The sequence below is a fragment of the Ixodes scapularis genome, unplaced genomic scaffold (genome assembly GCF_016920785.2).
Source record: "Ixodes scapularis isolate PalLabHiFi unplaced genomic scaffold, ASM1692078v2 PGA_scaffold1__304_contigs__length_218370807, whole genome shotgun sequence".
Classification (NCBI taxonomy): domain Eukaryota; kingdom Metazoa; phylum Arthropoda; class Arachnida; order Ixodida; family Ixodidae; genus Ixodes; species Ixodes scapularis.
The window spans coordinates 124023599-124039740 of NW_024609846.1; the positions used below are offsets into that span (position 1 = coordinate 124023599).

A 16142-nucleotide genomic window follows, 5' to 3' on the forward strand; every position below is an offset into this window, starting at 1 on the left:
CGAAAATATGTCGAGCATGAATAAAGGACACCTCCCTAAAAATTGAATTTAACGAGAACAACAAAAAAAATCATATACTATAGGTTGATCCATACTTTTAAGAAAAAAGCAAAGGCAACACTGAACACGGCGCACCATTATTAGCCGCATACTCGGCTAAATCTCCATACTCGGAGCCATAAGCTCCACCACAATCGGAACATTCAGAAAATTACTCGTCGTTCAATGGTTTGCCGGTGTGTTTAGGTCATGGTTTGCAATAAGTAAAAAGTGTGCCCCGCTCTTCTGCCATGTTCTAATCAGCTTCTCATTGACGTCAAATTCTCAGAAAACAGTATCATTGGATGCTTCATGTCTACAAACTAGCTCATCCGACGCAGCATTGTCGTAACTCAACAGCAATTACAAAACGTCGCCAAGAAATAGCGCCAGCAGCCATAGAAGGAAGCAAAACAGGAACGAAACAATGCGGCGGTGCAGCAGATAGTTCCGTATGTGACCTCTTCCTATGGAAGAGATGGCACCGCTCTAAATCGTGTTGATGCTCCCAGGGCACCTAGTCTAGCCGCTCCAGGCCACAATGATAAGTCTACTCATATTTTTGGGTAGCATTTTCGAAAAAAAGGTCTACCTATGTTGTAATAAATACGGTATGCATATCTCAATAGTTGCTTTCGTGCCCTAAAGGGCAGCTCCGCTGTCAATTTGAGCGTTTTTATCGAAACATATTTTCGGAAAGGGTACTAAAAATTTAGCCTTAGCAGCGGTTAAATCATTAAAACTGTATACATAATTTATAATCGTTAAAATACACTGAAACCGATACCGAAACTAACTTGCCACTCGACTGGTCCGCCATTCTGACGTGACGTCACATATGGTATAAACACTCGCACGTGTGCAGTTTGAGCCTGGCCAGCCTGGCAGCAGGTCACTGTTTTGTGCTTGTGCCATGGATAAAAATGGACTCATCAAGCTCATCTGAATCAAGCAATAATGAGGATATGCTGCTAGATTTTGAGAACGATGACAATAACCCATTCTCGTATGATCCGCCGGCATCGCCTCCGAGGGAACTGCCAGCGGCGGCTGCAGTCATGATCCGCCGCCATGTGGACCCAGATGCCGCTTCCGAAGCGGAATGGTAAGGCAGCTTTTGTTGCTAGCACGTCAAGAAAAACTGATTGCTGTTATGCCTTTTAATTGGAGGCACTTTTTGTTATATCTTGGGGTCTGACAATAGACGGTTTTAGTAGACCGTGTTTTCAAGCGACGCTTCCGTGGCGCGAAATTGCGCCGCTACTTCCAAGCATGCTCTCGCGCGCGCCCGGAGTGGTAGCGGGCCTCTGAAAACTATCTACGAAAACTCCCTATGGACAGAGGGCACAAGCGCAGGGACAAAAGATTGTTAAGGCCTCGTAACCTCAATTTCCATTCTCGAGCTGTAAAAGCGTTGTTTAAGACATCATTCGCGCATGTAGTTTCGGTTTCGTGAACATGCATTTCATCCGCGAGCACACGCGTGTGCTCCACTCGTTTGAGCGCTTGTGGCTTGGGCTGATTACCACTTACAGGTGCTCTTGTGGCAGTTGGAAACCGATGCTGCCGGATGAAGACCTGTGCTGTGGGGAGATTGCGAGAACGTCCCCACTACTACAAGACAGGTGTGTGACGAGCAACGACAGGTTATGCCTTCAAAGAGACCGGATGGAGGTTCACGTGCAGATCATGGTGCACTTCACTCCAACAGAAATGGAGACGTGCAATGGAAACCGGTATGCGTGTAGATGATATGACTTTGGTGGTTATGTGAGCACTTTGGGAGGCTACTAGCAACCAAAGTATTTATGAAGTTTACATTTGCTGACCCAGAAATTTCCGTGCTAATGTTACTCACTCCCTCTCAGAAAACTGAGGTATACGGCATACCGGATCTTCGTAAGCTGGGTGTGGGGCTACTGTGGAAAGTCACGAAGACACCGTTTACCAGGTTGAGTCCTGCGGATGATTCGAGAACAGTTCCATCATCTAGCTACCAGCTATTTTCATGGGCATAAGGCGAGTATGTCAACTTTCTTTTTAAACTTGTTTGTTGTGAGCCTACTGCCAAGCATACTATTGAGTTCATTGAAGTGAAAATTAAAGCCCTCCTAGAACCTAGAATTGCTGTCCTGGTAACTAGTTCAGGGAAGGGCTATAAGACATCTTGGTGGATGCAAGGGCCTGCTACATTTAGTAGTATATCGACGACTCGCACCGGCAGGGCCGAACCAAAGACTGGGAGGCTGACAGCTCAAGAAGACCGTTGTCACCATCATCATTAATTTCCCCTCATTTCTTAGTCACTGCCATTTGTAAATTATCATGACGTCATCACTAGACGCATCACCGTGGGCCTCTGTGGTACGGGCTACTTCCCTTTGTGTAGTGCCGTGGCTCTCCCGGGACAAAATAAATATTATTATTAGTAAATGTGGCACCACGTTCACTGTGAGTATGCACATGGAGTCAAGAGACCCCAAAAGGTAGTAGGTAGACTGCCTCAATGCTGTCAGGGAAGAGGGGAAATGAAGGGTGCCTCTCATTGACACTATTGTATAGTAAAAAAAAATTACAACAAATAAGGGTTTACATGTTTATTTACTCAAAAGTAAGACTACAAAACAAACTGGAAAGTTAGGCAAGTTGGTAGGGGGTCATTAGGGTTACAGCAAGAAAAAGATGAGGACGAAGATGACAAGTCGAGCGTTGATTAACTGTTTTGTTTGGAAAACAAAGTGCGACGCCTCACTCTGAGCGGTTTTGTGCAGGCGCAACCGCCCAGAGTGGATCGGTGATAATAAAAAATAAAAGCCTACAAGGGAGGGGATAGTAGAAGGAGTGGCGACTAGACTGAATCATCCTGGCCGGGCCTTACAAGGAGAAGCGGGGGCCGAAGTGGTGTATTGCCTCACCCAGGGGGCCCCGAAGGGTCCAAACCTACCCTGGGCTCGGTTCAAACACCAGGATGCCCTTTTCCCCAGACACGGGAAAGTCACGCACAGCCAAACGTGGGTGGGCGAACCCGCATGGCTTCCCTAGCAAAAATTCCTATAGAGATTTGTATCGGACCAATAGAAATTTCTATCGGTCCGATAGGAATTTCTATTGGTCCCATAGAAATCTGTATCGGTCCCATAAAAATCTGTATCGGTCCCATAGGAAGTTCTATTGGTCCCATAGGAAATGTGTATCGGTCCCATAGGAGTGCGTATCGGTCCCATAGGAGTGTGTATAGGTCCCATAGGAAGTTTTATTGGTCCCATAGGAATGTGTATCGGTCCCATAGGAGTGTGTGTCAGTCCCATAAGAGTGTGTATCGGTCCCATAGGAGTGTGTATCGGTCCCATAGGAGTGTGTACCGGTCCCATTGGAATGCCTATTGGGCCTATAGAAATTTCGATCGGTCCAATAGGCATTCCTATTGGTCCCATAGAAACTTAGACTGGTCCCATAAGGACTTTATCGGACGGTTAGGAATCTTCATCAGTCAAACCAAAAGTTTTGTTGGCCAAATAGGAATGCTTCCTTGACTAGTGGAAACCTTGAATCATTCAAATAGGAATGTACCAATTGTGCATGTCTATATTTGAGCAATAGGAATAAATTAGACATATGTCTGTCAGAATAGTCCGTGTCAGAAATACACCGGCCCTTTTGATGCATGTGTTATGTAACCTGGGCTGTGTGATGCAAATATCTATTCCAAATGCAAAAAAATGTGTCCACACAAGAACAGCATGCATAAAAGTACATCAGTCAAGTTAATTATGCAACAATGTTACGCTTTTTTTTCCTCAATATTTTCGAATGGCAAAAATGGTTTAAGCCCAGGTTACATAACACACCATCATTGTAAATCAATGGGTTATAAAAATTCATATAGTTTTGTAGCTTGAAATAATGCTAGAATAAGAGACTCACGTACAGTCACAATTTAGAGGAAAATAGCATATTGAGATGCTTGCTTTTCTGAATGAATTTTAGGGCAATATTCTAAATAAAACTTGGGAGCCTGGTGCGTCAAAATAATTTACTAATAAAATACTGTAAGGAAAGTGTAAATAAAAGTAATCTCTACGAAAAATAAAGAAAATATCTTGATGGGTTGAAACGAAGAAATCTACTTCCTACTCCATTTCACCCAAAACAAATGGCAAGTCGGTACTAGTCATGATTTACCGATTTATTTAATGTGCTTATAACAATAGTTGTATTCACCTTCTTTTATTCCTAAGTTTGTAAAGACATTTTTATGGCACCCCACCATCGCGATTCGGCCAGTTTCGGTTTCGATTTTGTAAGGAGCTCATATTGTTGAAAAACAGCACGGCTGGGACGAGGACAAAAAGACGAAGAGAACACAGGACAGCGTCTGTCCTGTGTTCTCTTCGCCTTTTTGTCCTCATCCCGGTCGCGTTGTCTCTCAACATGAATTCTCACCAACTTGCCCAGTTATCTATTCGTATCGAGCTCGTACTAGTTACAGCACCGCCATCGCTAGCGACGCCAGACTTTTTTTTACCCCGCCATCCGCCATTGTCTTGTCGTGCGTCGGGTGTGTTTCAGGGGACGAAAATGCTTTTATACATGGAAATGTGCTCATTTATTCAAGTTTACCTATCTGTGAAGTCTCCTCTTATGTTGATTATGGTCAAGAAGAGCTTGGAAGATCCACGACGCGACAGTCTAGCGAGCACCTGAACACAGTTGGTAAGCATGCTTTTGATCTTTGTTTGCATTGTAGACGCGTTGAAGTTTGAACATTAGGGAGTTTCAGAATGACGTCCGCAACCTCGAATAAATAACGTCGTCGCTAGTGCGAATGCGCAGACCCAAAACGAGCATTGGGGCTTGGGCTTTGGGGCCCGTTATTTCTCGGAAATATCGTGGATACCGCAAATGGCGGCGCCCACAACATTCCGCTGATCGCGTCTTCGACGCCCGCCGCCCGCTTGGGACTGCGTGAGTCGCACTTGGCGACCGCGATTGGTATAGTCATAGCGTACAGAAAATGTAATATACCGTTGGATTCAGAGCTCAAAGCTATCAAAGCGCGTGTACTTGCGATCGCGGCAGAAATGTAAACATGCCGGGGTTGTGGATCGTCGTGGCCTCGGAAGTACAACAGAGCAGCTTGGCAGTGACTGAAACATGCGGCATTGAGTATAAAACAACTATAAAAATGTTATTCCAGACGATAAGCTTGTTTAATTTTAAAGATATAACATTCTAACTTCAAAATAAAAGCTATCGCAACATCTTGGTGGCGTTTTAAGTGTGAGATGCTTGCGTTTTGGGTGCTAGGCAGAAACGCTTTTGCCGTCCGTAACGCGAGATAAATTAGCGCTCGTTATTCTAAAGCTTCCTATTTTCTCGGCTCACTTTTGCTTGTTAAGCTATTTTTTTAACTAGTTGTGCTTGCTTTACCTGTTCTTACGTTTGGAACAGTGCGTCGCATAGAGAAAAGTTGTCACTCACTCCGGGTGTGGTCCGAGAAAGTGTAGCTTATGTCAACAGAGCACACTTACTAAATTCCTTAATGCTACCTTCAATCCGTTTCTTTAGAAAATGTCTTACTGGTCTAGCAGTGGACTGAAGTGGTCCCACTATAAATTGATTACATTGATCATACTTAATTTCATTTGAGAAGTTACACTTCCATAGTATTTGGTTCATGCAGAGCCACTATGCCTTTGCAGTCAAAATGGTTAAAAAATAGCCATCTTTATAAAACGCGTGACAGCATGTGACTAGTTTTGAAGTTATGAAAGTGGACTGGATGGTACTGTTAAGGCAAACTTCGACCCCCTGACTTTCCCGAATTGATCTGAGTTTACATGCTTGAGTCATCTATCGAATGGCTTTAGCCTTAATCCTTTTCTGTGGTGACATCATCCTCCACCTTTGTCATGCCGCCGATTAACTCTTTTTGTTTGTTCTGCTGCTCATTTCAGGATTTCAAGCAAGAAGTATGCTACTATGCTCTGGCACATTCAAGACTCAGTTTGTGACAGTGTTCAGCGTCAAGATGCCTTCATAACAGGAGCAAGTGTACCCCAAGACCCTTTTTTGCATAATAAAATGTATAAAGGCACACCATACCCTTTGTGCTCATGCAGATGGCCTATATGCCAATGCACCAATAGGCCCATACACCTATAGGCCCATACACCTATAGACCCATACACCTATAGGCCCATACACCTATAGGCCCATACACCTATAGGCCCATACACCTATAGGCCGATACACCCATAGGTGTCAATAAACCGATAGGCTATGGGAATTCTCTATGGGAATTTTTGCTAGGGTTGGGGTCTGTGGAGACGCAACTCTCCAAACAGCTGCTTTCACAGGTGCACCCTGCGGGGTAATTTAGCGGCTAGTGACTTTTTTAGTGACTTTGGTGTTCAACCGTCATCAAACAATTTTAGATATGCTTGCGGGCTAAACAATTTTGCTTCTGTAGCTGAGTCTGCTTTGGATATATGCTCAATTTAGCGGCGCGCTTAAAAGAATGTCCACACTGTCAACACTGCAGACCATCTCTCCCGCGCCCACGTACCTACGTGCTCTCCGCCAAATGTTGCTACTGCCAGTCAAGAGCGCAGCCACTGTTGGCTGGCAGCTGCGCTCTTGGCTTTCGCGTTCGACTACAAACTTCTAAAAGAAGTTGTTCGGCGAATTGGCACAGCTGAAGCCTACAAACCTGGCAACGAACCGTCGACATCGGCAGATTTAGGTCACTTGAATGCAGTCACCATCAAGGAAGAACTCTTCTTCTTCTAGACTGTTCAGTTGAACTGTTCTTGAAGACAAAGCAGTCATTATTTCCATGTTCAAATTAGCAAGTATCCGTTTCTTTCATACTTTCGTACTTACCGCCTAGTCGTTTCCCAAATAAAACATTACAAATAAAAACCGTCCTAGTTGTTTTTCAGTGTAAGTTTAACCTCTCAAAATACCTAAGACATGATTAGTTGAGGTTCGCTTACTTTAAAGGGTTTAATAAGCCTTTGGAACTCAGCGAATATAGACCTTTGTCTGGAAGTGCTCTTTTTAGCCTCGACCGCAAGGAGCAAAAGAGAACAATATTCTTCAACCCATACGGTCACGGCGAGGGGGGTGCTGCGTTGGCCTGCACCGCTGCTTCCCGCCGCGGGCTTCTTCGTTGGTGTGTCGACTGCCGTTTCGCCGGCATCGATCCTGTTTACCGCGGAATGTGAGTATAGTGCCCGTAATGTGAGAGCCATTTGTCCATACGCCACTTTGCCGCTGTTGGTTTACATCTAGCCGAGCCAGAAAACATCTCGCGACGAGTTGACCGCGCCGCGAGTGACAAAGAAAAAGCAAACATGGCGACGGTTTGTATGATTGCTTTGATGGCTCTGGTGTTGCGTGTCTTCAACGTCCTCGTGAGAAGATTCCCCTGCCCTTCAAAGTTATTGCAAGCAATACAAGTGGCACAAAAGATGTGAGATGTGAAATCATCGTCTCAACTACAAATAAGCAGGCCTTCACTAACAACGACGATGCTGAGCAGGCGCTCGGCACCGTTGTGTCGTCAGATGTTCCACAAAGTCGAGGTAATTTCATTTATCATTTGCAATGGCTTCAAGAGTGGGAAATTAACCTATTTCGCGGATTGTTAACGCCGAGGCGAGTGTTCTCCGTTGCAGTGCCATTGTCACGCAAAGTGCAGAGAAAACCGGGTGGCAATGGCAGCGGTCCTCTTTGATATTGCGCCGTCGGGTTCATGGCGTCTGGAATAAACGTACGTATGTGCGTCTGCTGGATCGGTGTTTTGGACTGCCTCCAAAACTCTTTCTCACGCGCATTTTCCTTGTGAAGCTTTGTAACTCATAACACCTCGTCGTCGACTGTACTCATTTGACTATGACCCACGAGCCTGCGTGATGTGAATTTCACTGCCTAAGATCTTTGGTGTGCTGTAACGAAAGCTAATAAAATATCACCGCAAACTTCTGAACAAACGAGTCAAAGTTTCGCCTGTTATCATAACTGATCACCTGTCACAATATTAATCAGTAGCGTTCCTAGACTCCGCCCCCACAGGCGCCCTGCTTCGTTGCCCGATAGTGTTTCCTGGTACCTCGTAGAATTTCAGCTCCCACTTCAAGTAAGTACCATGCATCTTTTAGAACTGGCAACTGTAGAGACCGGCGACCGTCGAGGCCAGAGAGGAACGAACAAACACACGCGCCTGGTCCGGGTGGAACGAAACAAGTAACTTCGTCTGCCTCTTTACTCTCTCATATATATACAACCTAATAGTAGCGACCCCTACCACAACAGCAATCAGTAGTTTCGAACCCGGACGCTCGCAGCGTGTGTGTGTTTGTGTGTGTGTGTGGGGAGGGGGGCGATAGACCGCGACCTTTCCCAGTACTAGCAGTACTAGCACGTTGCCGGCGTTGGTCTTCTTTACCACTGTGTAATGTATCAGGGCAATTCGTCCGGACGGCACTGTGCCATTGTTGGTTGTACGAACAACCAGAGGAAGCACAGGGTTCTTTTGGACACCCACTGCCCGTCACACAATTGCCTAAGAAGCGAGTGCAGATGCGACGTCTACGGCTTCCACAAATTTCCGTCCGATGCAGCTTCTCGGCAAGAATGGACAGCCGCACTCAGAAGAAAAGCTTCACTCCGAGCAAGAACTCAAGAGTGAGTGCCAGTGTAGAAACAAATTTTTTCTATGCATACGTTTGGCATGCGTGATGGATACAACAGAGGTGGTCACTTCTCCGTGATGAGTCGGCAGGTCGTTTACGTCGTGTAAGTACGCTAACTATGAATGGTACCTTCGTTTCGGTTTAGTCGATTGTGAACGAACGAACAGCAGGTACAGCAGGAAAGCGAGTGGGGGCTCAGGTTGAATGTTAAATATGTACCATCAATCATCTCTACTTGCGTGCAAACCATAACTTTGTCCTGTAGAATTATGTGCATTGTTGTACAGTTTAGAAAAGGACAGCCTGCCGCATTCAGCTCCCCAAAGCAACGCCGCCAACACAGCCCCCCCTCCTGCCTGCCAGTTCTTTCCGCGTGGTGGCGCAAGCGTAGATAAACATAGCGGCGCCCTGGAATTGGCCCAGACACTGGTCTATTTTAGCGACTTCCTGGCAAATCTACCGACTGTTTAGTGACTTACTGGCCTCAATTTAGCTGCGCGCACAAAAAAAAGATGGCAACACTGTGTGCACGTTAGGCTTCTTGTGTGCTACCGGTTCATTTTCTTTTTACATACAGTCGCTGCTCTTTGAAGCTTTTTGTGTCGTGATGTTTCAGAATGAGAACATCCTGTTCGCGTTTCACGCGGACCACTGGGTACGTCATCCCCCGGATCGTGCGAACCTTACCCAGGACCGCGTATGGAGCTACCGTATTTATTCGAATATAGGTCGACCTTTTTTTTTCGGAAATGTTGTCAAAAATTAAGGGTCGACCTATAATCGTGACCAAAGAATTTCGACCTAATTCGCAACCATAATTTGAAACCCTACCGAGGGTATGGAGCTATCGTTCACCTAGCCGGTGTCCCGGTGTCCCGGTAGAGCCGCGCGGCTTCTTGTTTCAAAAAGCTTTTGATGCACAAAAACCGAACAGCAGCAGCCGACAGCGACAGCCCGTGTCCGCCGGCTACGGCTCTCGCGCACATTCCTCGGGCGTCGAGTTTCGCCATCACACCTGTAGGGTTCCCCTCGCTGGGCAAGGGGGAAGGGGAGGTAGAGGAACGCGATGCGCCAAGCACTTCGCACTTTGCCCTCCTATGCGCTCCATTCCTCTCCCTCGCAAACGCACAAACAAAAAAAAACACAAAAAAAACGGGAAAACAAAAGAAAAAAAAACTGAGGTACTTTAGTTGTTTTTTTTTTCGGCGGGTCGCGTGTTGCTCACGGGGCTGGCAGCGTTGCTCGTGTCTTTGTGTTTGATCTTTCGTCGCTCGCCCGTCTCCACCTTCTTTCGTTTCTTCTTGTCGTCATTCATTTTACGACGGTGTCAGTGAGGTTTTGTAGCCAATTTGCTGACTAAGCTGACTAAGCTTTTTTGACATCGCCCTGTGATTTAGCTGAGTGCTGTAAATAAAGGTTTGTTTCTTTTGCCCTAAAATTCCCCTGTTCCTTAAAAAAAAAAAAAAAAAAAGGTCGACCTATATTTGAATTATTTTTTTTTATTCTCGGTGGGCTCGATAAATAGGGGTCGACCTATTTTCGTGGTCGACCTATTTTCGGGTAAATACGGTACCTCCAAAAGGACAGTTCATTGAGACAAGCGTATCGGGGATGGTCCTTCAAGGAAGAAGGTTACGTTCAACACAAGATGTGGAACTGGTGCAAGGACTCGAACATGTGCCTTGTGCGAGCCGTCGTTCTTCCTTCAATGAAGAAAGTTCCGTACACCGCAACAGCGTGGTTCAGTAGGGAGACTGGCATCATCGAGGGTGCCAGATGCGAGTGCGTCGCAGGGTGAGTTGAATGTTTCGTTTATTTTCCTCCGTTTTCTGTGTTTTAACGGTGGGCGATAGCGGTCGTAATATCAACACTTAATGCGTGTGCGGCTAAAATCAACTGCATCGAGCTGCCGATTTATGGAAGCCGGATTCTGACTAGAAACGCCTTCGATTTTCAATGTGAAGGATGTTATTGATCAAGATGCTAAGTCTTCTTTTAGTTCGAAATTTCGGCTACAAAGATGCGCATCTAAAAGAATAACAGCAAAAGCTTTGCGCGAAGTGCCGTAGCTGCAGTACTTGTCGGGCTGTGATCCTTGTGGGTTTGCCGCCTCGCGTGGTTTGTCTCGAGGGTGTCTTAAAATGAGTGGGGCGGGGTAAATAAAAATATTTTATTTAGTTTTCGGCTGAGAAGTTCACAGGGGAAGAGAGGAGGGGTGGGGCGGGGTTTGGGTTAGGCTCAGGTTCAGTTGTCCCCATGTTGCACGCCTACTCGAAGTGCGTAGCACTGTAGTACGCCAACTCCGCCTTCCCTCCCTCCCTCCCTCGCTGTGAACCACGCACCGGAAAACCGTGCAAAGCGAGGCGCCAAAGCCCACCCCCCCCATAAATCATTTGCCCCTACCTACTGGAAAAAAGCTTACAGTAAGTCTTGGATCAGCTGATTACTACAGGTATACGTTGCTTGTTTTATGAGTGCTGTTTACAACTTACAAGATGAGTCAAGTAATAGGTCTGTTGACGCATCTGTGCCAAGTAAAGTGGCAGAAATATGTTTATGCCAATATATATTTCTCTTTACTTGTAGCCGGAGCCAGAGATGCCAGCATGTTGCGGCTGTGTTTCTCTCTGCGGAAGAAAGCTGCAGCAAGCACCAGACCTCCTGCACCGACGTCCCCTGTGCTTGGATTGTGCCATCAGAAGGTTTGTATTCACTACCACTAGACCACAGGTGTATACACCTGTGTTAAACATGTGTGGTGAAGCCTGAGAATCACGACATGGGGTCTATCAAGCAGTTATACAAGAATCGCGTTTGACATTTGATAGAATTGGCTGTCATCGTACAGATTGTTCGAACTAAGGCAGGCGTTAGTGTAAAATACAGTCATATCATTTGGTTGCTTGTGAAGCAAATGCAGAGCTGTGGCATTCAAGCAAATGCAAAGAGCTGCACTCAAGCCCTGGTGATAGTTCATTGAAAATGTTACTCATGCAGATTAAATACTACAATAAAAGCCGAATTAATTCATATTTCAATGCAGTCTGAATTAACAAGAGCAATAACTGTCTTTTCAGCAAAGAAGCCTGCCGCTCTGATGCCCCTAAACGACCTCACGTTCCGCAAGTTTGTCATCAACAAGCCCGGATCTGTCAAGCGAAAGCGATTGTTTAACCCCTGCGAGTCAGTTTCTGCCACCTCATCCTCATCCGCATCCAGAAACCTTGAAAAGCTGAAAGCGAGACTTACTGCGGCAGCTCCCAACATGCTCTGGCTGAGGTACGCTGGTGGTGCCTGCCAGGCAGTGCCGCCCAAGCCACCGTTGCCGATCTGCGACGGCGAGGACTTCTGGGCAACTTCTGCTTCAGACACCGTGCAGGTGCACATGGCTTCGCTTTCGGTGTTCTTGTGTCAAGAGGAGACAGATCACTGCAGACACTGTAGGGCAGGCTGACAACCCAATGTGGCACCAAGAAAGAGTGGGTCGTGTAACCGCATCGCAGTTTGCAGCTGCAGTGCGCTGAAAAAAGCCAGATTACTTGCTCAAGCAGATGTTTTACCCTAAGCCGGGGGCTGTGAGTGAGGCGATGGCATACGGGAGGGAGCACGAGCCAGACGCTGTGGCCCCCTATGTGCAGCTCTTGACGGTAGCTGACATTGAAGTTGAATTATGAGAAACCGGACTACATTTACACCCACAATACAATTTCATTCCCGACAGAATCATCACGGTAGCTGGTGACGAGGGCCTTCTTGAGGGAGGTAAAGTGTCCCCTATCGCAGAAGGGAAAGACGGTCCTGGAAGCTGCCAAGCAGAACTTCTGCTGCGAAGTTGTTGGACTTGAGGTGCGACTGAAGAGGAAGCATCCATACTCCTTCCAAGTGCAAGGTCAAATGGCGGTGACTGGCCACAAGTGGTGCCACTTTGTCATCTGGACAGAGGACCTGAAGGACGCAAAGTCTAAAGAGATGACGCATATCGAGACGATAGACTTTGATGAGAAGTTCATGCCAAATTAGTGTTTAATTGCGCAGCAAATGCAATGAGAGCCGCTCTGGCTGCCCGCTGTATACAGCCTATCCAGAACATGCTTTAGTGGTGCCCTTTCACGCCGTCGACACGGAGTGCGGCAGCCGTGACCGCTCACTGAGCTCACTACCCCTCGTCTAGTTCACGGCCACTCAAGCAACCAAGGACGTCATGAAGGAGGTTGGTTTTTGCTTTTTTTTTTTTTGTAATTTTAATTTGCCTATAACTTCTAGAATAAAGCAAAATTCGAGAAAAAAAAAGTTTCATTTAGTTACTACGTTCAGTGCGCTTAGGTTCAGTGCAAATTAAAAACTGGTGAAAGAAGTCCTCGCAGGGCCCCTTTATTTGCCTTCACAGGGGGTTCCAAGGCAGGTCTTTGGCACAGCAGTGACGACAACACCCAAAGCAGAGCAGGCCACGGCAGGTCTTTAGTTTGGCGGGTAAGTTGTCTTGTCCCTTTTTTATTTTTAGTTGCATATTACTTCGTGAATCCCCTCACATCAAATTAGTTGTTTCAAGCAGCAAATGATGGGGGACCGGAGATGTTATGGCAGGAAACAATATGACCCTTCTATCGGTGCCACTTTTGTGTGCAGATCAAAGCTTCTTACTCGGTCGCTGCTTGCACGTATGTTTGGATCGCAAGCACACATCCGAGTACGCTAACTGTTTTTGTGAGTGTCTCTTAGCTGGGGGGAGAAACGTGAGTGAACAAGCGGGGACGGAGTAGTAGGCCTTGCTTTGACCTGCAACACAAGCTGCACCGATCGCACTGCCATAGCGTTTCCAGCCACCACACCTCCAGTTCTCCGCCTTGTGCCACTCCTCTTTGCACAACTCATTTAGTGTGATGGGATTCACGAAATTAATATGCAGATGAAAACAAAGGACGGACAAATTACCCACTGAGGGAGAGAGCTGCCGCGGCCTACTCTGCTTTGGGTGGTGTTGGCACTGCTGTGCCGAAGACCCATTTTGGAACCCCCTGTGAGGGCGCGTAACAGGTAGAGGCAATTTCTTTTGATCAGACCAACGTAACCTTTGAGCCATTTCCTCTATCGTTTGATGAAAGGCAAGTCCTAGTTCATACAAAATTGGTGGATCTCGGATAGCCAAGGCGGTGCAGCCACTATACAGCTAGCAGATGACAGAGCAATGGTTCCCCACGTTAGCATCCTCCAATCAGACCTCGGCTTTATGACATCACTGTTGACACCCCTTCTACCTTCTCTGCAAGAAGCAGACGACTAGCTCGCCATAAACTCTATCGTAGCACTTCCCGCCTCGGACTGCACCCTTTTTTCTTGTTGGTCTTTCAGTTCTCTGTGGATCATGCAACCTAGCAGTCTGCCTTTATGTTCTTCAAGGGGCAGCAGAGACACCTTGTGCATTGATGCAGTTATCTCTGCATGTCAAAACTCATCTGGGGTCAGTTAAATGGTTGGACAATATTTAACTGAGGCACTCTCACCTATAGCCAGATGGTATGAATTGGGCCTGCTTGTTCCAAGTGCTGATTTGGTGATCGGTGGCTGTCAGCCTTTTGGCTGCAAAGTGGACTGAAACCTGCTGACGAAGCTGATGCGATGTTGTAATACCTATTCCTTTATTTTCAGGGTACACATGCACGGCATTTGATGTTCGATTGTCGGCAGTAACGAACAGCCTCTCGTGGATGATGGCGCATGGCGTGTGAAAGTGTGTGAAACTGTGATACAGTGTGTGAAATAAAGTAATTTGGAGCAACACATTTACTGTTTAGTGCCTTAGCGACTCCAAAGCTGCATAAAGCAACATGGTTTTAACTAGCACGGCTACCTATTAAACTGTTCAATACCCCTGTCAGATGGCATCTAAACTGGCATTTGCGCCAAATGACATTCAAATTTTCAAATGACATTCAAGATGGGACCTGCCAGACGACAACTCAAAATTAGGGATGTCGCAAACTTTTGTCGAACTGGATTTTTAGGTCGAACCTGGTTTTAATACAAAGTTTAGCCCTTTACTGCACTGTGGATAATATATAGCATATATCAGCACCTTTGAACTTTTCAATATGTTAGAAATACAACGACTCTGTACGATACCAACCTGGTCGTAACATACAAATTTTTGCAGAAAAGATATAGGTGCTGCAATCCTTACTGCTACTAAGTAGCCTAAAAATATAAATAATGTCTTCTTGAAATACAAACTCTTCCAATGGTTCTTTTCCAGGCTGCTGACAGTGACCAGTGCCATGGAGATTGGACAGCAGAAACGTTGAAAAAGTCACGCATCAAACTTCAAAGCACGAAGGGCTGCATCGCAACAACGCACATAAAAAAGTCCAAGTCTTACCAAATTATGAGGTATGAATGATATATCAACAAAAGTAAATACAGCTTCAGGTGCCACATGTCTGATATGGGCAAACCCATTTAACAACTTTTTTAGCATTAACATGAAAAATAATTACCATATTGTCACGAATTAAGGCGACGAGAAGGCAAAGAGTAAACTGGAAATAAAGATTTAATGGGCGAACTTGTGCCAATAAAAAATAAGTAACGAAAGAGCGTTGAGGCAGCAGAAAAGCAGGCGGCGATTCGGCGGGGAAACAGAGCGCGAGCAAGATGGAGACTGACTCGACAAGGTCGCGGGCAGCTGCTTATCTACTCGGCAAAGAAGGTTCGAGCGTCGCACGCTCGGGCGAGGATGAACTGGCACTTTCGAGAATAACAAAGCAGAGGGAAAGTTACGTCTGCTGCGAGAATGACCGGGAATCTTCTAGAAGACCGTGACCAAGCGTTGCCTCCTCAACTCTGTGGGCAGCAATATTCAAACCAGCCACTGTCTGGACTAGATCAAGACCCAACTTTTTTAATGCCAATAGTGTATGTAAATATGAGGCCCGAAATGCATCCTTCATCATATGTATGTTTAGACGTACAGATAACTAAACCCAAATAAATCACTCAGGGGTGGAACTCATGAACTGCGCTTGGGAGCAGCCACGGGAGCAGCTGAAACAGCTGTTTAGGAGCAGGTTGGGAGCAGCTAAAACTGCGTTCTGGAGCAGGCTAGGAGCAGCTCAGTTCAGTTTTCATTGCACTTCAGCTTGTGCCTTAGACAAGCACGGGAGCAATTTCAATTGTGCTAAGCAGCATGGATGAACATGAGTGGTTAGGGACCTAGGTAGATGGGATAACAGTGTAACAGATGCGAAAACTTGAAACTTTGTGAGCCTTAATGAGAACCAAAAAGCAAGTACCATATGTTTCTGAAGATAGCGTCCTTGATATTTCCGAGTGGCTTTCAGCTGCTCAAAATGCAAACCAGCACTGCTTATCGCACAACCCACACGTGCTCAACATAGTAAGTATATCTGC

General features: G+C 46.1%; 1 long non-coding RNA gene across 1 annotated transcript; it reads left to right on the top strand.

Moving 5' to 3' along the window:
• The first annotated feature begins 4508 nt into the window (after window positions 1–4508).
• Window positions 4509–6138, top strand: LOC120846528. The gene is made up of 2 exons (XR_005717048.3): window positions 4509–4752; window positions 5997–6138. It is a non-coding gene; the product is annotated as an uncharacterized LOC120846528 (long non-coding RNA).
• Window positions 6139–16142: the final 10004 nt, after the last annotated feature.